This window comes from Pleurodeles waltl, chromosome 7 (genome assembly GCF_031143425.1).
Source record: "Pleurodeles waltl isolate 20211129_DDA chromosome 7, aPleWal1.hap1.20221129, whole genome shotgun sequence".
Lineage (NCBI taxonomy): Eukaryota > Metazoa > Chordata > Amphibia > Caudata > Salamandridae > Pleurodeles > Pleurodeles waltl.
The window spans coordinates 582,575,838-582,599,339 of NC_090446.1; positions in this window are offsets into that span (position 1 = coordinate 582,575,838).

Sequence of the window (23,502 nt, forward strand, 5' to 3'; positions counted from 1 at the left end):
TATCTGCGTGCCGAGGATGTCAACCTTGCAAGTGGGGAGTCGCCGGCCTCTTATGGTGTGTATAATGTGTACCACGTGAGATTCGTTGTCGGTATCACTCTCTGAATCAGGGTCCCAGGCGGTGTTTAATGTTTTGACTGTTGTTCTGGGTGCTGCAGTGGGCTGTTTTGGGGTTGATCGGCACACTTTCGCGAAGTGGTTCATTTTTCCGCAAGCACTGCATATTTTTCCCCACGCTGGGCAGGTTGTTGGGTGCGGCGCTGGTCCTCCGCACCATTTGCACTTCCTGCAGTTGGGCTTGCCCTTGTATGTTTCATTTCGGCGCGTGTGCTCTTTTTTTATCGCATTTGCTGTCTCGGCTTTCGGTTGGGCTTGCAAAGGCTGTTCCATATGTGCTGCGCGAGCCCGCGCAAGTTCTTGTGACCGTCCTAACGTCAGTATGTCTTTCATCGTCATATTTGGCTGTTGTAGTATGCGTTCTCTGAGTTTGGAAGATGAACAGCCTTGGATGAATTGTGCTCTGACTTCATCGTCTTCATCGGGCAGTGTGCAGGTGCTTGCTAACTCCTTGAGTCTGGTGTAAAACACGTCTACTGACTCATCGGTCACCTGTCGAGCCTGGCGCAGGAGGAACCTTTCGTAGTCTGCATTGGCATATGGTTCGAAATGCGCTGTGATTGCTGCTTTTAGCGTGTCGTATGTGCGAGGTCTGGCTTCGGTGACGGTCTTGAAAATATGGTGTATGTCTGCTCCCCCTATGTGGAGAAGGAGTGGTCTTTTCCTCTCTGCTTGTATGCCTAGAGCTTCAAAATAGGTTTCTAGGCGCTCCACCCAGACTTTCCATTTAGCTGCTTGGGTGGGGGGGCACCTGTAACTTGGAAAGGCTCTATAGGGGGTATTCCTGCCATGCTGGCGAAAACTGTGTTGCAGGGAGTGTTGTATACCTTCTGTCTCTTCTTCTTGCTAATGCACCAGTGTCCCTTGTGCACCGCCAGTTGAAAACCAGGGAGTATCAGCGAATGACTATGGTAAGGATTTTTTTTTTTTTTTGTGTAGCTTCACTGTTTTCCCTGTTTCTTTCTTTCTTTCTTGGTTTTTTTTTTTTAATGTTGTTGTCCTGTGGCAGGGGTTGCTGCCGCTATCTTATTTATTTATGCTTTCCCAGTGCAGAGCGGCGCAGCGGGCGTCTGACGCTCGTTGTGTGTGCCTGGCGTGCAGGTTCTTTCTTCCTTTGTGACCCGAAGTGCAGAGTAGCGAAGCGGAGCGCTCGGTCGTTCGGAAAACGCTCCGAGCGTCTCACCTGGTGTGCTCTGATGATGACGCTCTCCTCCGGGGCCTGCGGGAGTGCTTTCTTGTGGCAGGCGCGTGGTCTCCTGGGGTTGTGGGCCGCGCCTCTTCCGGTCGGCAGCTCACATCGGCAGCGGCTCGCACCAGCGCTGCGTTGGCCCGTCAGCGTTTGCCTTGGAATCAGCGTCGCGGACGGCGGGGCTCAGTCGGGTGAGTTTGCCTCGCTGGGTAAACGTCGGTCGGCCCTCCTGCCGCGGAGTCTGTCCGCGGTCAGAAACTGGACACTGCGCTTGTTCCTTCTTACATGGACGGGGCACGCGGGGATCGTGGGTACCTTCGTCGCCAAAATGTAGCGTCGCGCACCTAAGCCTGTGCGCGGCTACTAGAGTAAAAACACACGGAGGCTTGTGTGTCTTCTCACAGTGCTTTATTAATCCAACAGCCCTCGTTCCCTCACTAACTTTCCCGCTTTTCCTCACTCCCTTTTATGCCCTCCCCCTCCCGCCCGATGGTGCAGCCCACCTTCCATCGGTTTAGAGGGGTCGGGCTCAGACACCCCTCCCCTACTCGTTCCGTTGGTGTTGACCACTCTGTTGTCAACACTACAGGTACATCCTTGATTACCTCACTGCGGCTGGAAAGGCTAGTGCCGGGGAACCCCCGGGGTCCCGCCTAGTAGCCTGTTTTAGTCGTCTCTCAGTAGGGATGTATGTGGTCCACCGTGGTTTGTGTGTCTGTAGTTCCTCTAGTGGAATTTTGCTGACTTCTCAGAGCAAAATATGTGTGGTTGCTCACGTGGGAGCTCCGTATTTTCTCGTGATGTTAGTGTCTGTAGCGTGACGTTTCTGGTTCCTTGGGGTTTGACTGTCCTGTTTATTCCCTTGCGGTGACAGTTATCTGCGTTTTCCTCCTGTAGAGACGCCTGCATTTACTCGTGAATCGGGATTGTTTTGTATGTAGCAAGGATGCCTGGTTCCTCAGTTTGGGCGTCTGTATTTGGGCGTCTGTATTTCTTCATTTGGGGTACCTTTTCTTCTTTGTTTTCCCGGGGCGGTGGTGTCTGTACCGATTGTCTGTATTTCCTCTGGTGGGATGTCTGCAGCTGCTGATGAAGGAAGGCTTTCCATGTGGGTTAATATATTTACTTGGGTGTCTGGAGTTCTTCAGAGTGATTGGTCCCTCGGCAGGATCCGCATGCAGGGCACCCTTTTATGTCAGTTTTTCTTTGTGGCGGCGTGCCTGTGTTTCCTTGGGTTGAGGAGGTCTGTATCGGGTTGTTTGGGGTGCCTCCTGTGTTTGGTAGTGATGGCAGTGTCTGTAGCTCTTTGGATGGAGTGATTGGTTTCTCATCATGTTCCTCATGCCGGGCAGCTTTTACTGTATCAGATTGGGGAGGTCTGCAACGGTGGGGTATCTGCTTCCTCGGATGGAAAGTCTGTCGCTCCTTGTGCAGAAGTGTCTGTATTTCCCTGTTGGATACCTGTAGCATTTCGTGGATAGATGTCTGCATTTCCCCGTGATGGTGGTGTCCGCATTTCTTTGGATGGAAGGATTGTCTCTGGATAGGATGTCTGTGATTCCTCGTGCGCTCCTTATTTCCTCTGAATGGGAAGCCAGTAACAGAGACATCTGTGGTTCATTGGATGTAGTGTCTGGCGTTCTTAGATGTAGAGTCCATAGTTCCTCGTGCAGGAGTGTCTATTTTCTCCTGATGTGCCTGTGTAGCGGGGAGGTCTGTGGTTTCTCACGGAGGGATGTCTGTATTTCCGCTGATGGAATGCCCGCAGTGGCTCATACCTCCTCTGGTTGGATTTTTTTTTTTAAATATATATTTTTATTAACATTTTACTTACAGACAGAATTTCAGTACCGTTTACATTACTTGTTTCTATGTTCACCCTTATTGCTTCGTCCTACATTTTGGGTTATGCATCAACATCAGACTAGTTTTGGTAGCAAATCATTTGTGGTTGAGATACTTCTCATGCATATAGGCAGTGATTTTTCATAGTCATTTATGTAGTAGTTGCCTCTCTGATTCCATTCATAACTATGGACACGATGGCGATATGCAGTGCTAGTACGGCGCTTTGTTGGGTTGGGGGGGTCCATTGACATTAGTTTATTCAGTTCTGGGTTAATCCTTAATTACTGAATCTAGTAATGTAGGGGGGAAGGTCTCTACATGTGCATGCAATGTGCTGATGCCATTATGCTCACTCCCCCACCAGGTCCGTTATGCTGTGGTGCAGTCCGACTCTTTCTTCTTGTGCCTGCTATGTTGCTACTAGACCTGCCTTCCCTTCTCCTATCTACCCAGCTTGCTACTGTGTGCTCCTTGCTCATGATTTCTATTCTAAGGAGGAGGGTCCGTCGCCTCTCCATTGGTTGCCCTTTCCTGAATTTCCCGCTCCCATTTATCTAAGATTTCCTCCCAGTCAGGAGCAAGGGGTTTCAGGCGTAGCAACTTCATCTCCTCTCGCCTCAGTGTCTGATGCTCAGCTCTCGCCCACCTCGAGACACCTCTTCTCCAGACCTCCAGAGGAGGGCTTTCAGAAGATTTCCATCTAATGGCAATCTGTCTCCTAAATAGTACCAGAGCCAGGTCTAAGAATCTTGTTCTTACCGATCCAGCCGCTGCTCCGGAATACAGTCCCATCAGACATGCCGCTAGGGATTGATCCAGTTCCCTTTCCAGCAGTGACCCCAGCTTGTCTAGCACCTCTCCCCAGGCATGTCGGATCCCAGAGCACCGCCACAGCATATGGTCCAGGTCCGCGTCTAGTTCCCCACACCTGGGGCATGCTCTAGTTTCGCCTCCGTAAATTATATTTAGTCTATGTGGGGTAAGGTACGTCCTGCGTAGGCAGTTGTATTGTATATAGCGCAGTTGTGTGTTTTGCGATACCACCTTGGGGTAGGACAGTGCTCTCTTCCAGGCTGAGTGTGTTAAGTCTTCCCCTAGAGTTTTTTCCCAACGTTCTCTTAATGCCTGTAACGGCTTCATGGAGCATTCCATTTGGGCCTTATATAATTTAGCTACCAAGTGGGATTCATCACCCTGTGTTAGGAGGTAATGAAGGATCTTATGAACCTCGGGTTCCGTGTTAACAGTGTCCCAGAGTGATTTTATGCGGTGTGTTAGGTATTGATACAACAGAAACCTCCCGCCCGGGACATTATTTTTATCAGTCATGTCTGTGAAAGTCCTCATTATCCCATCCTGGAAGAAATCTCCAACTGTCTGTACCCCGGCCCGCGCCCAGACTCCCAGCCCGTGGCCAATTAATGTTTTATCTGGGGAGGTTTGCACCAGTACTGTTAACGGAAGAGCTGGTGAATAAGCTACTCCCACCCCTACTCGTCTTGAGCAGCATTTCCAGCAGGTTGCCGCAACCTTCATTAGGGCACTTTCCTCCCCCGTGCTCCACCTCGAGCACTCATGTGTGCTAATATCTTGCCTATATCCTGCTCTCCAGTGTCGGTGCATCTGTCCAGTTGGCCTCTTCCCCTTAGCCATCCTGCTGTCCACTGGAGTTGACAGGCCAAGTAGTACAGTTCAAAGTCCGGTACTCCCAGACCCCCCCATGAGTACTGGCCTAGTCAGGGCCGATAGGGATGTGCGCTTCCGGCCTCCATCCCACACCAGATCCCTGAGAAGTGTATTTAGTTTGTGAAACCATGTCGAAGGCACGAGCACGGGGAGGTAGGCAAAGAAATAGAGAAGGCGTGGGAGCATGATCATCTTAGACAGGGACACCTTAGCTGATATGGTTAGTCTGAGTGATCTCCAGAATTTCACTGAGGAGCGGAGCGAGCGCAATGCCTTGCCCAAATTACCCTCGTGGAGGTCTTTTAAGTCGTGAAACACCTGTACTCCGAGATACTTAAAGGTGCGCGGAGCCCACACCACATCCCCGGGGCAAGAGGAGGGTCGCTCACTACCCTCTACCATGGGAAAGACAAAGGTCTTACCACGATTAAGGCGGAGTCCAGAGACAGCACCAAAATCATCTAATATTCTCAATGCCCTTGGTAAACCAGTCTCGCCATCTCTCAGATAAATTAATACATTGTCCGCGTAGAGTGAGATGATGTGTTCAGTTTGTCCCCACTCCACTTCGTGCCCCCTTCCCTCTATCCGGAACCGGGCCACTAGTGGTTCAATTGCCAGGGCAAACAACAAAGGGGATAATGGGCATCCTTGTCTAGTCCCCCTGTGTACAGGGTACGTCTCCAAAATTATTTTACCTGTTCTCACTCGCGCCAGGGGATTCGTGTATAGCAGATCCACCCAATGCACCCAGCACTCACCCATCCCCATCTGGAGCATCACGGAGCACAGGAAATCCCATCGTATCGAGTCAAAGGCTTTTTCAAAATCTATTGCCAACAGTGTCGACCCCTCTGGCTTTGCAGCTTGCGGCATATGTAAAAGATTAAACAGGCGCCTCAAATTTAGGGAGGTGCTTTGCGCTGGGATAAATCCATTTTGATCTTCATGTATTAAATTGGGGATGTGGCTGAGGAGTCTGTTGGACAATAGTTTACTCAAAATTTTAAAGTCACAGTTTAACATTGACAGCGGTCGAAAGTCTGTCACTGAGAGCTCACCAGTGTTCCGTTTGGGCAGTGGGACCACTAAAGCTTCTCTCAGTGTCCCCGGCAATGAACCCCGTTGGAGGGCCTCCGCATACGTTTCAACTAGCTTGGGAGCTAGCAGTGCGGAATACTTCTTGTAGAAGTCCATAGGGAGACCAGCCGTACCCGGGGTCTTCCCCGCCGCCAGTTGTTCTATGGCCTCTTTAACCTCTTCTAATGTCACTGGTCCCCCTAGGCTATCCCCGTCCTGTTCTGACAGAGTGGCCAATGGTAATGCCCCCAGGTACTCACTGAACCTTTCTATTTCCAGGGTCTCTGGTTGTCTGTACAGGTAGGTGTAGTACTCCCTAAAGACTCCATTGACCTCACTTGGAGTATGTTTATGTAGTCCCTTCACATCTTTAACGTTCACTATAGGCATTCCCTCTCCACCAGGTCTCACCAACCATGCTAGCATTCTCCCCGATCTGCCCTCCTCCGATTGTATTGAGGTTAGGTACCTTTGTGTGTTGTGGCATCTTAACTGTTCCTCAGTCTTAGCGTGTGAGTCCTTCGCTTCTCTGAGCCTATCGCATTCTAAGGCAGTTCTGCTCTCTTTCTTTTCTTCTTCGTGGATGGTTTTCTCTAAACCTATCAGCTCAGGCACGAGAGTGCGCGTAATCCCAACAGTCTGGCTCATGCAATGCCCTCTTACCTCTACCTTTAGCGTTTCCCATTCCACTCCTCTAGTTGACGCTGAGTCAGAGTTGGTGGCGATATGATCTGTGAGAAAGGAACGCAATGTCTCCCTATATGCTTGGTCCTCCAGAGCAGCTGGGCCCAATCTCCATAATGGTATAGGGGGTCTGCCCCTAGTTGCTCGCCATGCGCAAAGTAGTGGGTTATGATCAGACAGAGTGCGCCCCAGATATTCAGTGTGGCTCATGTTCTGTGCTATCGCTGCCGAGCAAATCACCCTCTCAATTCTGGTGTGTAACTGATGTAAGTGTGAGAAGTATGAGTAGTCCCTTTCTTGCGGATGCTGCGCTCGCCATACATCTACCAAACCCCAGCCCGAGCCCATTTCTCCAAGTGTTTAGCTATCTTATGCGTTGTTGCTCCGGCCAGTGGTGGGGAGGAGCGGTCCAGTTCAGTATCCAATACACAGTTAAAATACCCTGCTAGTAACAGCTCCCCCCCGGCGCGTAAGGTGACTCGATAGGCACTGCATGAAGGGTATCTGGTCCTGGTTGGGCGCATAGATACTGCTAATGGTAATTGTAACTCCATGTAATATACCTTCCACAACCACAAACCTGCCTTCCTGTCCACAGCGTTGGCCTTAAAGGGGACCCCTGCTCTTACCCATATCAGTGCTCCCCTAGCGTTGGCCGAGTATTTAGTAGCAAATATCTGTCCCCTCCATCTACGCCGGAGTTTGTCTACTTCGGAGGTGGTAAGGTGAGTTTCCTGCAGCATGGCAATGTGCACCCCCTGCCGTTTGAAGTAGGATAACACTCTGTACCTTTTAGAGGGCGATCCCATTCCCCTGATATTCCAAGTCAGAAAGTTGTATTCAGCCATACTAGATTAATTAGGATGAAACTGAGTTCTGTCGCGCCCCTATGTGTCCCCTCCTCCACTTCTCGTTGTGGATGACTGTGTACTACGTACATAGCGTTTTCATCACCATCAAAAAAGTGCAAACATAAACCCCAACTCCCGGACCCCAGGGCACCTCTCAAAATGTAGGTTGCCCATAACACATTGCAAAAACGAAGCAATAACAGCAAGTTAATTAAAGTTCTCGCCATCCTGTCTTGTGGCCGAGAAACTAGTGGGGGGGGTGGATGTGTGTCCATCGGGGCCTCATTCGCATGACACTCCTCACCTCATGTTCAGGTTGCGGACCAATTAACCTAACTCATCTGCAATTTGTGGGGTTACCCGTGGCGCATCACCTGGGCCAACGGGGCCCCCGTCAGAGGCCATGGATGCACGATCCGAGTCTCCACTACCACTATCAACCAATGGAGTGCCTCCACAAACGGAGGCCGCCGCATTCAGTGCGTCCATCCTGGCCAGTGCCTTTTTTGCTATGGTTGGTCTTGTCCGCGATCTGTTTCTGTTTCGCTGTTTCTTCTGACCCCTTCAACCCGTGCGGGCCATGCGCTCGCTCTGGACACGTGGTCCCTCCGCCATCCCCTTCGATTCCAGCCACTCTCATGCCTCCTCAGGTGTCTGAAAAAATATGGTTTTGGCGTCCAGGGTTACCCTTAGCTTGTCTGGAAAGAGAAGAGAGTATTGTATCCCAGCTTCTCGGAGTGCCCTCTTCACCGACGTGTAAGAGGCCTGTTTCATCTGCACTTCCATAGTGAAATCGGGAAACAGTGTTACCGTGGCATTTCCGACTTTGAATGGTCCAGTCTCTCTGGCCCTTTGGAGTAGGGTATCTCTGTCCCTGTAGTGCATTAATTTGGCTATCACCACCCTTGGTGGCCTTCCTGGTGGCAGTGGGCGCGAGGGGACTCTGTGTGCCCGCTCCAGGGAGAAGAAGGGCGAAAGAAGCTCCGGAGCCACGACCGTGCACAGCCGTTCCTCAAGGAACTCTACCATATTTGGTTTCTTGACGCCCTCAGGAAGACCCACGATCCGTATATTATTTCTGCGGCTTCTCCCCTCTGCATCCTCTACCCTACGTTCTAGTTGTTGCACTCGTTCCGTTAGGTGTAGGACTGTGGCGGCGAGGTTATCTTGTTTCGGCGCGAGCTCTGTCAATGTAGTTTCAGTGTCTTTCACTCTGTCCGCTAATTTGTGGTGGTCGGCTCTCAGCAGACCCAGTTCGACCACTACCTGGTTGATGTCATGTCTCAGAGTGGTTTTCGTGTCTTCTATTGCACTTAGGATTTTGTCAAGGGTGGTCTGTACCGTGGATTGTGCGGGGTCCTCCATCTTCTCTTTGTCGTAGTCTCTGGTGGGGTTACGGCCCTGATTTTAGCCTCTTGCCCTATGCCTGGTGGTCATGCGGGACATGTAGATCGTACTTCAATTGTCAGACAGGTGGGAGATTACTCAGTGCCTCGTCCCTAGGTTTATAAGATCACCTCCAGCTGTTCTCCACGGTATTGATAATGCGATTCTTTGCAATGGCTCTGACTAGGGGTGCACCAATCCTCAGCACAAATCAGGCGCCGTATCGTTACTGTCTTTCTTCAATGGAGTGGCAGGAGTGCCCCTCAGGAGATCGTGACACCAAGCCAGTCGACTTCCACTAACAGGCGCTGTCTATGTGTATGACCCCAGCTGTCGTGGCACTGTATGGTATTGCGCTCCACCCACAGGCCAGGCGCAGGGCCTTAATCAAGTTAGGATTGTGCGTTCAGTTCCGTGGGCCTCTGTCTCTCGCCAACAGGCGCGTTCTGACTCACCACCGCGGCCCAGGGCTGGCCGCTAATTTGCCACTCCGTGTGTACTTTCCCGGTTCCTCCCGTGGCTGTAGTCTGCTTGTCTCAAGGTTATGGGTCTAGTCCGATTTTCCCTCTGTGCCTCTGCGTCGGCTCTGCCCCCGCAGTCCGGTCCGACCTCTTCAGTATAGGCCTCCTGCCTGAGTGCCCCTCAGGAGGGCGTGACAACAAACCAGTCGTCTTCCGCTCGCAGGCCCTGTTTCCGAGGTTTGCCTATGTGGATGACCCCGTTGGTTGTGGTGTTGTATGGTACTGCTCTCTGCCCCTAGGCCAGGCACCTCCACTCCGCGCCGTCCAGGCAAGGCCTTGTTCAAGTCGGAATTGTGCTCTTGTGTGCTCAGTTTCTGCGGGCCTCCCTCTTCCACCTACGGGCGCGTTCTAACTCACCACCGCGGCCCAGGACAGGCTGCCAATCTGCCATACAGTGTGCACTCCCCTGATTCCCCCTAGGGCCGAGGTCGGCTTGCCTCTGGGATCTGGGTCTAGTCTGATTCTCCTTCATAGCCGCTGCGTCGGCTCTGCTCCAGCAGCACAGTCTGTCCTCTCCAGTATAGGCCTCCAGCTTACCAGAAGTGATAGCGCTCCCCCGGGCCGGGTCGCAACATCCGTCCAGTAGTGCCTCCAGGGGTCTCGTTTTAAACCACCAAAATGCAGCTATTGAGGTACCTCCGTGGCTCTGCCGGTATCCAACGGCAGGACGGGCCCAAGATTAGGCCCTGTCGCCAGCGCCCCACACAGCACCGCTGCTCCACTCCCCACCTCGGTGTCGCTCTTCCTAGGTCAATCGTGCACACTCGGGATCACCACTATAAGCCCAGAGTCTCCTCCAGCGCGCCGGTCCAAGACGGCACTCCTCCGCGGGTCCGGGCCCCTCGCTCCGTTCCTCTCACTGCATCCGCAGGTTAAGACAGCCGGGAGGCCCTGGCCCCGGGCCGTTGCTGCCGCGGAAGCACTCCGATCGCCATGGGCCAGGGGAAGCACTCCAGCCAGCCCGGCAGGCATGGGCATGACAGAAGCCCCCTGGGAGCGCGAGCCGCTCCTCTCATCAGCGTCCTACCTCCACAGCACAGCAAGGCGCCACCGCGCCTCGCGGGCCCGTCCGGGCTAGGCCTCCAGCCACGCCCAGGTTCACTGAGGCTCCTCGCCGGCGCCTCAGTATCCCTCTGCACGGCCAGGTCTACTGACTCAAAGGGGGAGTAGATTCAAGCAGGATTCTGTTAGGCCCCGACAGAGCCTCTGGATTATGCGTCGGCCATGTTGGTGTGGTTGGCCACGTCCCCTCCTCTGGTTGGATTGTCTGTGGTTTCTTGGGTGTAATGTTTGTGGTCCCTCGGGTAGGGCGGCCTGTATTTCCTCGGGTGGGATTGCCATAGCTTCTCATGAAGGGATGCGTGTATTTCACTCGTGGCGGGGGTGTCTGTATTTATTTAGATGGGATGATTGACTTCTCTGACGGGATGTCTGTAGGTACTCCTTCTGTGGTGCCTGCGTTTCCTCCGGATGGGGATGTCCGCAGCGGGTGTGTCTGCTGACCCCTGGGGTAGGATGCCCGTCGCTCCTAATGCCTATATTTCCTAAGGTTGGGGTGTCTGTGGTTCCTTGGTTTGAGATGCGTTAGTTGCTCATGCAGTGATGTCTGGTTTTTTTCGTGATGGGGATGTATGTAGCAGGGGCGTCTGTGATTCCTCAGATGGGATGCCTGCGATTCCTCGTGAAGAGACCTGACCTGAGGAGTGTCAGTAATTCCACATGCAGGGCAGGCACGTGTGTATTTCCTCTGTAATGGGGTTTTTGGGGTTCCTCTACAGGGAGATCTGCAAATCGTCATGCAGAGATGTTTATATTTTCCGGGGGTGAAAGTGTCCGTGGTTCCTCTTATGCAATGTCTGTAGTCCATCTGATGGGATGTCTGTGATTCCTCATGAAGATGTTTGACTGTATTTCCGCCGTATTCTGCTTGTCTGGGTTTTCTCTAATGGGATGTCTGTTCTCTGATGGGGTGTCTGTGGTTCCTCTGTAAAGGGAGTGTCTGTGGTTCCGCTAGAGGGATGTCTGCATTTCCTCACGCAGGAATGCATGTATTTCTTCACTGGAGTGTTTGTGGTTTCTCTGATGGAGTGCCTGTAGTCCCTTTGATAGCATTTTTCTGGTCCCTCCGGTGGATGTCTGTAGTCTGTTTTATAGGATATCTGAATTTCCTTTGATGGGATGTCTGTGATCCTTCTGATGCGATGTCTGTGGTCCCTTCGATGGGCTGTCTGTGGTTCTACTTATGGTATGTCTGTACTCCCTCTGAGGGGATGTCTGTATTTCCTCTGATAGGATGTCTGTGGTCCTTTGCACAGGATGTCTCTGGTCCCTCCGGTGGGAAGGCTGTGTTTCTTCTGATGGGATGTCTTTGTCTCCTCTGATGGGATTCCTGTGGACCCTGTCACTGGATGCCTGTGGAACCTCTGATGGGGTGTCTGTGGTTCTTTTGGTGGAAGGTCTCTGTTTCCTATGATTGGATATCTATGTTTTCTCTCAATTCCTCATGTGGGATGTCTGTGGTCCCTCTGATGTGTGTCTGTGGTGCCTCTAGTGTGATGTCTCTGTTTCCTCTGATGGGATCAATCAATCAATCAATCAATTGGTGCTTGTAAAGTGCAGATACTCACCCGTTAGGGTCTCAAGGCGCTTGGGGGGGAGTGTAGCGTATGCTGGTGAGGTGGTTTAGAAAAGCCGTCTTTAGTTCCTTTGTGAAGCTGAGGAGGGAGGTGGTTTGTCTGATGTGGATAGGTAGGGCGTTCCAGGCAGTGGCTGTGAGGTAGGAAAAGGAGTGTTCTCCTGTTCTGGTTTTCCTGATGCGGGGTACTTCTGCGAGAGAGAGCTGGGCTGAGCGTAGGGCCCTGTGGGGTATGTGGAAGTTGAGTCGCTGGTTCAGGTAGGCTGGTCCGGTGTTGTGGAGGGCTTTGTGTGCATGGGTGAGGATCTTGAAAGTGATTCTTTTCTCTATGGGGAGCCAGTGCAGTGTACGTAGGTGTTGCGAGATGTGGCAGTGTCAGGGTAGGTAGAGGAGCAGTCTGGCAGCGGCATTCTAGATGTTTTGCAATTTGCGGATGAGTTTTTTGTGATTCCGGTGTAGAGTGTGTTGCCCTAGTCTAGTCTGCTGTTGATGAGGACGCAAGGACGGTCTTTCTATGTTCGAGGAGGATCCATTTGAAGGACTTACGTAGGAGGGATAGAGTGCGGAAGCAGATGGAGGTGACTGAGTTGATTTGGTGGTTCATGCTGAGGTCGGAGTCCAGGATGATTCTGAGGTTGTGGGCTTGGCTGGCCGGGGTGGGTGGGTTTCTGAGGGTGGGTGGCCACCAGGAGTCGCTCCATGCATTGGGTTGAGGGCCTATGATGAGAACTTCTGTCTTGTTTGCGTTGAGTTCGAGACAGCTGTTTCTCATCCAGTTGGTTGCTGCTTCCATGCTTTCGTGGAAGTTGTGTCTGGCCTTGTCGGGTTCGTTGGAGAGGGAGAGAATGAGTTGGGTGTCGTCGGAGTAGGAGATGATGTTTATTCTGTAGCTTCTGATGAGGGTGGCTAGCGGGGCCATGTAGACGTTGAACAGCGTGGGGCTGAGAGAGGATTCCTGGGGCACTCAGCCGGTGGTGGGTGTAGGATCTGCGAGGAAGGGGGTGATTCTCACTCGTTGTGTTCTGCCAGAGAGGAAGGATTTGATCCAGTCGAGGACCTTGTCTCTGATGCCACCGACTGTCTGTGGTACCTTCGGTGGGATGTCTGTGTTTCCTCTGATTGGATGTCTGTGTTTCCTCTCATAGGATGCTTGTGATCCCTCTCCTGGGATGTCTGTGGTCAATCTCACAAGTGTCTGTGGTACCTCCAGTATGATATCTGTGTTTCCTCTGATGGGGTGCCTGTGGTCACCCCGGTTGGATGTTTGTATTTCCTCTGTTGGAATATCGGTGTTTCCTCTGATGGGATATCTGTACGCCATCTCATGGGATGCCCGTGGTGCCTCTGAGGGGGTATATGTGGTTCCTTCAGTGGGCAATCTGTGTTTCCTCTGATTGGATGTCTGTGTTTCATGTCATAAGATATTTGTGGTTCCTTTCATGGGATGTCTGTGGTTCTTGCATAGGATGTCTGTGTTTTCCTCTGACAGGATGTCTGTGTTTTATCTGCTGTATGTCTATTGCCCCTATCACAGGATGTCTGTGGTTCCTGCTTGGGATGTCTATGTTTCCTCTGATTTGATATCTGTGTATGTTTCCTCTGACTGGATATCTGTGTTTCCTCTGATGGGACATCTGTGTTTCCTCTGATGGGATGTCTTCATTTCCTCAAATGGAATGTCTGGTGAGATTTCTCTGGTTCATCTGGTGGGGTGTCTGTGGTTACTTTGTTGAGATGAATGTGTTTCGTCTACTTGGATGTCTCTGGTCTCAGTGATGGGTTGTTGCTGGTTTCTGCATGGGATATATGTTTCCTCTGATGGTATGTTGGGTTTCTGAGTGCGATGAATACAATGTCTGTGTTTCATTTGATGGGATATTTGTGCTCCCTCCAGCAGGATGTCTGTGTTTCCTCTGGTAGCCTGTGAGTTGTCCTTCTGGTGGGATGACCATGATCCCTCTGGTGGAATGTTTGTGTTTCCTGTATTGGTATGTCTGTGGTTCCTCTCATGAGGTGTGTAGGAAGCTGGCCCGGTGTGTGATGGGTACCTATTGTACTTACACTTTATACCAGGTCCAGGGTTCCCCTATTAGTGAAGTGTAGGCAGTGTCTAGAAGCCAGGCTCTCTAGAGGTAGCTGTAGATGAGCAGCCAAGGCTTATCTAGGAGAAATGCAAAGCTCATGCAATACCACTGTAGTCACACATCACTTACACACATGAAAGAAAACACCCAGTGTTACAAAAATAAAGCTACTTTATTTTAGTGACACAATTACCAAAAAGTACTAGATAGGCAACCCTCCAATAGGAGGTAAGCAACACACTAAATATTTACACTAGTAATCAGTAATCAGTAATAGGCATAAATTGCAGTAGAAAACAGTGCAAAAGCAATAGACAATACTGACCCTAGGGGGAGCCCAAACCATATACAAAAAAAATGAAATGCGAATGCAAGACCCCCACCCAGGTAAGTGGAATCTGCAGAGGGGAGCTGGAGGAATTAGGAACCCCAAAAGGCGAGTACCACAGTGCCCCTCTGCGACCAAGAAGAAAGGAGTATGTTACTGGTTTTTCCCCAAACCACCAAAAGGACTAGAAAGAAGAATAATGCACCAGCCAGACAAGAGTGCAAGAAACCAGAGGTGGATTTTTTAAGAGGAAGACCAAGTCCAGAAGTCACAGGAGTGTCCGGTGTTGGCAGGAGCTACTACCCACCCGTCTGTAGTTGCAGGAGTTGGTCGACGGTAGGACGAAGACAGTCAGCAATGCAGCCCTGGAGTCTGTGAAGAGTTCCTGGAGTTTGTAGTTGACATCCCACGCCGGATGGAAGACTGCAGTCTGTCAGTGCATGGAAGAGCCACCAATAAGCCTTGGCAAATGCAAGAGTCGCAGTAGAGGAAAAGTGGAGCTTCAGGGGACCAGCAAGGTCCAGGAGAACTCAACTCATGGGGGGGGAGGGGCCCTCAGCAAGGAAGAGGGTCCACAGAAGAAAAGGTTGTCCCTACAGGAGACCCACTGGAAGAGGACCCAGGACTTGCAATGGAGCCCATGCAGCACAACTGAAGGGTCCAACGCTGCAGGAGACGCACGCAGAGGCTTGTGTGTCACAGGGAAGAGTGCTGGGGACTGGGGCTACACAGAGCCTGAAGATCCCTTGGAGGAGATGACTACAAGCCTTGGTAGCTGCAAGAGACACAGTGCATGGGGGTACTGTCCTGTGCGGGAAGGCAAGGGGTTACCTCCACCAAAGTTGGATAGCTGGCAGAAAGGACCAAGGGGAACATTCCAGACCACCACCTGTGATGCAGGATCCACGCAGCTCAGGATGAGAGGAGATCCACGCAGCCGGTCGTCATTGCAGTTGGTGCCTGCAGATGCAGGGGAGTGACTCCTTCACTCCAAGAGAGATTCCGTCTCATGCAGGTTGAAGACTTGCCACCCTCAGAGGATGCACAGTAGGGGAAATGTTGCAGAAGCTTGAAAGAGCCGTGGAAACAATGTTGCAAGCAGAGACTTCATCGTGGATGCAGATTGTTGATTCCTGGAAGGTCCAGTTGCAGTTCCAGTGGCCAGAAGTTGGAGTAGAGTTTGCAGATGAGTCCTGCTGGAATCTTGCAAGCCGAATCTGAGGACCCACCCAATAGGAAGACCCTAAATAGCCCTGGAAGGGGGATTGGTCACCTAGCCAGGGGACCACCTATCGGGAGGGGGCTCTGACATCACCTGACTGACCTGGCCACTCATATGCTCCCGGAGGCTTCTGAACATCTTGGATTCTAGATGGCAAAATCAAGGGACCATCTGGAGGTTCTCTGGGTACCACCCCTGGGGCGGTGATGGACAGGGGAGTGGTCATTCCTCTTTCCATTGTCCATTTTTACGTCACAGCAGGGACCCGAGGTCTCTGAACCAGTGCAGACTGGTTTATACAAGGAAAACACCAAATGTGCCTTTCAAAGCATACCAGTGGCTTGGGGAGGCTACCCCTCCCAGGCCATGTAATACCTATTTCCAAAGGGAGAGGGTGTTACTCCCCTCCCCAAAATGAAATCCTTTATTCTGCATTCCTGGGCTTGAGCTGATCAAGCAGCAGGGGGGCAGGAACCTGTCTGAGGGGTGGCAGCAGCTTGGGCTGCCCGGAAAACTCCAGAAAGCTGGTAGAAGCAGTGCTGGGGTTCCTCTAAGGAGCCCCCATAGTGCATGGAATCATACTTTCAATACTGGAAACAGTATTGGGGTATGATTCCAACATGTTTGATACCAAACATGCCTAGGTTCGGAGTTACCATTATGAAGCTGGACATAGGCAGTGACCTATATCCAGTACACGTGTAAAATGGTGTCCCCACACTCATGAAGTCCATGAAAATGTAGCTGGAGTTTATGGGGTCACCTCTGCTCATGCAGGGGTGCCCTCATGCACAGGTACTTGCACGCTGCCCTCTGGGCTAGGAGGGTCTACCATAGGGGTGACTAACAGTGAGCTGGTGCAGTGACCTGTAGTGAAAAGGGTGATGCACCCTTTCATGCAGGCTACAATGGCAGGCCTGCAGATACACATTGCATGGGCTCCCCATCAGTGGCATAATACATTGCTACAGCCCATGGGGGCCCCTGTTACCCCAGTGCCCTGGGTACCTGAGTACCAGATACTGGGGACTTACAAGGTGCCACTGTATGCCAAATGTGGGGTGTGTGTGGTCCAAGCAACCAAGTTTAAAGGGAGAGAGCATAGTCACTGGGGTCCTAGTTAGCAGGATCTCAGTGAACACAGTCAAAACATACTGACAACAGGGAAAAGGTGGGGGTAACCATGCCAGAAAGAGAGTACTTTCCTACACAACTCCCTCCAAATGAGCGACAATAAGACTAACCTTGCCCAGATGAGTCTTCATTGTTTAACTGGAAATATCTGGAGAGTCCATCTGCATTGGAGTGGTTACTCCCAGGACTATGTTCCACTGTATAGTCCATTACCTGTAGGGATATGGACCACCTCAATAGTTTGGGATTTTCACCTTTCATCTGTTTTAACCATAGAAGGGACTTGTGGTCTGCCTGAACAAGGAAGTGAGTGCCAAACAAGTATGACCTCAGCTTCTTCAAAGCCCAAACCACAGCAAAGGCCTTCCTTTCTTCGGCTGACCAACGCTTTTACCTGTGGGTCAACCTTCTGCTTATGAAAGCTACAGGTTGGCCCTGGCCCTCTGTATTAAGTTGTGACAGTACTGCCCCATTCCCTACCTCATAAGCATCTGTCTGAACTATGAACTGCTCAGAGTGGTCAGGGCTTCTTAAAATAGGTGCAGAGCACATGGCCTGTTTGAGGTCTTCAAAAGTTTTTCGACAGCTAGCTGTCCATAAAGTTTTCTTTGGGATCCTCTTTGAGGTGATGTCATTAAGAGGGGCTACAATGGAGCCATAGTTCTTAATGAACCTCCTATAATACCCAGTGAGGCCCAAAAAGGCTCTCACCTGAATCTGGGTAGTAAGGGGAGTCCAATCCAAAATGGTTTGAATCTTCCCCTGCAGTGGTTGAATCTGGCCCCCACCTACTAAGTGGCACAGATATACAACCTCCCCCATCCTATATAGCACTTAGAGGCCTTGCTAGTGAGGCCTGCTTTCTGCAGAACCTCCAAAACATTCCACAAGTGGACCAGGTGATCCTCCCAGGTGTAGCTAAAGACAGCTATATCAACCAGTCCATATAAGCTGCACTAGAGGCTTCCAATCCTTGGAAGACTGTATTCACCAGCCTCTGAAATGTGGGAAGTGCATTTTTCAGACCAAAGAGCATACACACTAAAGTGATAATGCCCTCCAATGGTTGAAAATGCTGTTTTGGGTTAAGGATCATTTGATAATGTAATCTGCCAATAGCTAGCAGTTAAATCAAATGTGCTCAGATACTTGGCAGATGCCAATGTATCTATTGGCTCATCTACCCTAGGGATAGGATGATCATCTGTTTTTTTACAGTGTTGAGCCCTCTATACTCAACACATGACTGAATTTCTCTCTTTCCATTTTGGGAGTGAGGTTTTGGGACTAAAACCACTGGACTAGCCTAGGGGCTGTCTGAGTGCTCATTGACTCCCAGATCTAGCATCTACTGAACCTCAGATTTGATGCAGTCTCCTACATGGTCAGTTTGCCTGTAAATGTTACTTTTTATTGGCAAACTGTCTCCAGTGTCAATGGTGTGTTCACACCAAGCGGTTTGACCAAGTGTCAATGAGAACATTTGTGAAAACTGTCCCAGGATATTCCTGCAGTCTTGTTTTTGTGACTCAGAAAGGCAGTCAGCAAGTACTACCCTGTCAACTGAGCCATCAGCTGCAGTGTGGGAGAAAAGGTCAGGAGAGGATCACTTTCTTCCTTCTGTCCCTCATCAGTGGCCATGAGAAGGGTCATATCAGCCCTGTCATAAAAGGGCTTTAGGCGGTTCACATGAACCACCCTCAGGGAGCTTCTGGGAGTACCTAGGTCTACCAGGTAGGTAACCTCACCCTTTTTCTCCACTATTGTGTGAGGACCACTCCAACTGTCCTGTTGTGCCCTGGGAGCCCCAAGCTCCAGGACCCACACTTTATCTCCTAGATGATATACAGTCAGTACAGCCTTCTGGTCATGCCATTGCTTTTGCAGCTCCTGGCTGGCCTGAAGGTTTTTAGTGGCCTTCTTCATGTACTCAACAATCCTTGATCTGAGGCCAGGTACATAGTCCACTGTGAGAAAGTAGCCTCTTTCTAGCCTTGTTACCCCCACTTTTGGCCTGTTTGTGAGTGTATGTCAGGGTGTTTTCACTGTCTCACTGGGATCCTGCTAGCCAGGGCCCAGTGCTCATAGTGAAAACCCTATGTTTCAGTATGTTTGTTATGTGTCACTGGGACCCTGCTAGTCAGGACCCCAGTGCTCATAAGTTTGTGGCCTATATGTATGTGTTCCCTGTGTGGTGCCTAACTGTCTCACTGAGGCTCTGCTAACCAGAACCTCAGTGGTTATGCTCTCTCATTTCTTTCCAAATTGTCACTAACAGGCTAGTGACCAATTTTACCAATTTACATTGGCTTACTGGAACACCCTTATAATTCCCTAGTATATGGTACTGAGGTACCCAGGGTATTGGGGTTCCAGGAGATCCCTATGGGCTGCAGCATTTCTTTTGCCACCCATAGGGAGCTCTGACAATTCTTACACAGGCCTGCCACTGCAGCCTGAGTGAAATAACGTCCACGTTATTTCACAGCCATTTTACACTGCACTTAAGTAACTTATAAGTCACCTATATGTCTAACCTTTACCTGGTAAAGGTTAGGTGCAAAGTTACTTAGTGTGAGGGCACCCTGGCACTAGCCAAGGTTCCCCCACATTGTTCAGAGCCAATTCCCTGAACTTTGTGAGTGCGGGGACACCATTACACGCGTGCACTACATATAGGTCACTACCTATATGTAGCTTCACAATGGTAACTCCGAATATGGCCATGTAACATGTCTATGATCATGGAATTGCCCCCTCTATGCCATCCTGGCATAGTTGGCACAATCCCATGATCCCAGTGGTCTGTAGCACAGACCCTGGTACTGCCAAACTGCCCTTCCTGGGGTTTCACTGCAGCTGCTGCTGCTGCCAACCCCTCAGAAAGGCATCTGCCCTCCTGGGGTCCAGCCAGGCCTGGCCCAGGATGGCAGAACAAAGAACTTCCTCTGTGAGAGGGTGTGACACCCTCTCCCTTTGGAAAATGGTGTGAAGGCAGGGGAGGAGTAGCCTCCCCCAGCCTCTGGAAATGCTTTGTTGGGCACAGATGTGCCCAATTCTGCATAAGCCAGTCTACACCGGTTCAGGGGACCCCTTAGCCCTGCTCTGGCGCGAAACTGGACAAAGGAAAGGGGAGTGACCACTCCCCTGACCTGCACCTCCCCTGGGAGGTGTCCAGAGCTCCTCCAGTGTGCTCCAGACCTCTGCCATCTTGGAAACAGAGGTGCTGCTGGCACACTGGACTGCTCTGAGTGGCCAGTGCCACCAGGTGACGTCAGAGACTCCTTGTGATAGGCTCCTTCAGGTGTTGCTAGCCTATCCTCTCTCCTAAGTAGCCAAACCCTATTTTCTGGCTATTTAGGGTCTCTGTCTCTGGGGAAATTTTAGATAACGAATGCAAGAGCTCAGCCGAGTTCCTCTGCATCTCTCTCTTCACCTTCTGCCAAGGAATCGACTGCTGACCGCGCTGGAAGCCTGCAACACTGCAACAAAGTAGCAAAGACGACTACTGCAACTCTGTAACGCTGATCCTGCCGCCTTCTCGACTGTTTTCCTGGTGGTGCATGCTGTGGGGGTAGCCTGCCTCCTCTCTGCACTAGAAGCTCCGAAGAAATCTCCCGTGGGTCGACGGAATCTTCCCCCTGCAACCGCAGGCACCAAAAAGCTGCATTACCGGTCCCTTGGGTCTCCTCTCAGCACGACGAGCGAGGTCCCTCGAATCCAGCAACTCTGTCCAAGTGGCTCCCACAGTCCAGTGACTCTTCAGTCCAAGTTTGGTGGAGGTAAGTCCTTGCCTCACCTCGCTAGACTGCATTGCTGGGAACCGCGACTTTTGCAGCTACTCCGGCCTCCGTGCACTTCCGGCGGAAATCCTTTGTGCACAGTCCAGCCTGGGTCCACGGCACTCTAACCTGCATTGCACAACCTCCTAAGTTGTTCTCCGGCGACGTGGGACTTCTTTGTGCGACTTCGGGTGAGCACCGTTTCACGCATCCTCGTAGTGCCTGTTTCTGGCACTTCTCAGGGTGCTACCTGCTGCTAAGAGGGCTCCTTGTCTTGCTCGACGTCCCCTCTCTCTCCTGGTCCAATTTGCAACCTCCTGGTCCCTCCTGGGCCACAGCAGCATCCAAAAACGCTAACTGCACGATTTGCAGCTAGCAAGGCTTGTTGGCGTTCTTTCGGCGAGAAAACACTTCTGCACGACTCTACAAGGCGCGAGGGATCCGTCCTCCAAAGGGGAAGTCTCTAGCCCTTTTTTGTTCCTGCAGAAACCGCAGCTTCTTCTGTCCAGTAGAAGCTTCTTTGCACCCACAGCTGGCATTTCCTGGGCATCTGCCCATCTCCGACTTGCTTGTGACTTTTGGACTTGGTCCCCTTGTTCCACAGGTACCCTAGATTGGAAATCCACAGTTGTTGCATTGTTGGTTTGTGTCTTTCCTGCATTATTCCTCTAACACGACTTCTTTGTCCTTAGGGGAACTTCAGTGCACTTTGCACTCACTTTTCAGGGTCTTGGGGAGGGTTATTTTTCTAACTCTCACTATTTTCTAATAGTCCCAGCGACCCTCTACAAGGTCACATAGGTTTGGGGTCCATTCGTGGTTCGCATTCCACTTTTTGAGTATATGGTTTGTGTTGCCCCTATCCCTATGTTTCCCCATTGCATCCTATTGTAACTATACATTGTTTGCACTGTTTTCTAAGACTATACTGCATATTTTTGCTATTGTGTATATATATCTTGTGTATATTTCCTATCCTCTCACTGAGGGTACACTCTAAGATACTTTGGCATATTGTCATAAAAATAAAGTACCTTTATTTTTAGTATAACTGTGTATTGTGTTTTCTTATGATATTGTGCATATGACACTAAGTGGTACTGTAGTAGCTTCACACGTCTCCTAGTTCAGCCTAAGCTGCTCTGCTAAGCTACCATTATCTATCAGCCTAAGCTGCTAGACACCCTATACACTAATAAGGGATAACTGGGCCTGGTGCAAGGTGCAAGTACCCCTTGGTACTCACTACAAGCCAGTCCAGCCTCCTACATCCACCATGTCTTGCTTGGGAGGCTTGAGAGGCTGCTCCCAGCCTTCTCTTCTCTTACACCTAAGAGGACCCCTAACAGGGTGCCCAAACAGAAGTTCAAAGGGGTTGTAGCCCACACCCTTCTGAGGGACCTCTCTACAGGTGAAGAGGAGGCATGGCAGTAGGACATCCCATCTCCTCCTGAGTTTTTCAGTGGGTCCTGTGATCATGCCTTTGAGAGTTTTATTAAATCTCTCTACAAAACCATTGGTTTGGGGGTGGTGAGGTGTGATGGACTTATAAGTAACACCACACTCTTTCCACATTGCTTTTAGGTATTTTAGGTATGCAGACATGAAGTTTGCACCTTTGTCTGACCCCACCTCCTTAGGAAAATCCACTCTTGAAAATATTCCAAGAAGGGCTTTGGCCACTACAGGAGCTGTAGTGGTCCTAAGAGGAATAGCTTCTGGGTACCTCGTGGCATGGTCCACCACTACCAGAATTAATCTGTTCTTAGAGGCTGTGGGAGGGTCTAGGGGACCAACAATACCCACTCCAACCCTTTCAAAGGGTACTCCAACCACCGGAAGTGGAATTAAGGGGGCCTTTGGAGTGCCATTTGTCTTGCCACTGGCTTGACAGTTGACACAGGAGCGACAAAACTCCTTTGTGTCTTCTGACATATGGGGCCAGTGAAAGTGTGCAACAAGTCTGTCCCAAGTTTTGCTTTGCCCCAGGTGACCTGCCAGGGGAATGTCATGTGCTAGGGTCAACAAAACTTCTCTATACTGCAGAGGAACCACCAACCTCCTGGTGGCTCCATGCTTGGGTTCCCTTGGCTCTGAGTACAAGAGGTTGTCTTCTCAATACACCTTATAGGTGCCACTGATATCACCTGCCTCTTGAGTGACAGCTTGCTGCCTCAAGTCTTTCACTGTGGAACAAGTCCTTTGAGCCCAACTGAACTCCTCCCTGCTAGGCCCCCCTGCACCCAAGAGCTCAGCTTTGTCAGCTTGTAGCCCATCTGGTGTAGGTTCTGCCAAAGGAGTGGATTCTCCCCCCTCTGGGGTTGAATCCTCACTGGAGGATGGAGAAGGGGGCACCTTTTTACCCTTCCTACTCTTAGGTTTGGGAAGTTGTTGGGCCATTGTTCCAGACTCCAAGTTTCCCTGATCTCTTTGCTTCTTCGCCTGTGCTCTAGCCAAGGCAAAAATATGCCCTGGGATGCCCAGCATTGCTGCATGGGCCTCAAACTCCACTTCAGCCCAAGATGAAGTCTCCAAGTTGTTCCCTAGTAGACACTCTACAGGTAGGTCTGTGGACACCACCACTTTCTTAGGACCAGTAACCCCCCATCCCCCAGGTGAAATCAACAACTGCCATGGGGTGGCACACAGTATTGTTATGGGCATCAGTCACTTGGTACTGGTGACCAAGTAGGTGTTGCCCAGGAGGCACAGTTTTTTTCAGTCACCATAGTGATACTGGCACCTGTGTTCCAGTAGGCCTCTGCCTCAACACAATTTATCAAGGGATGCTGCATGTACTTAGTCATGTTAAGGGGACAGGCAGGAGTGGTGGCAAAGTCAATGTCCTCATCAAAGACTAACTGCTTCAGTGGTCTCTCTACCAACCCATACCCCACTACAGTCCCTAAAGTGAGCCCTGCTACAACCTTAGACTGACTACTGTTAGTAGTCTCA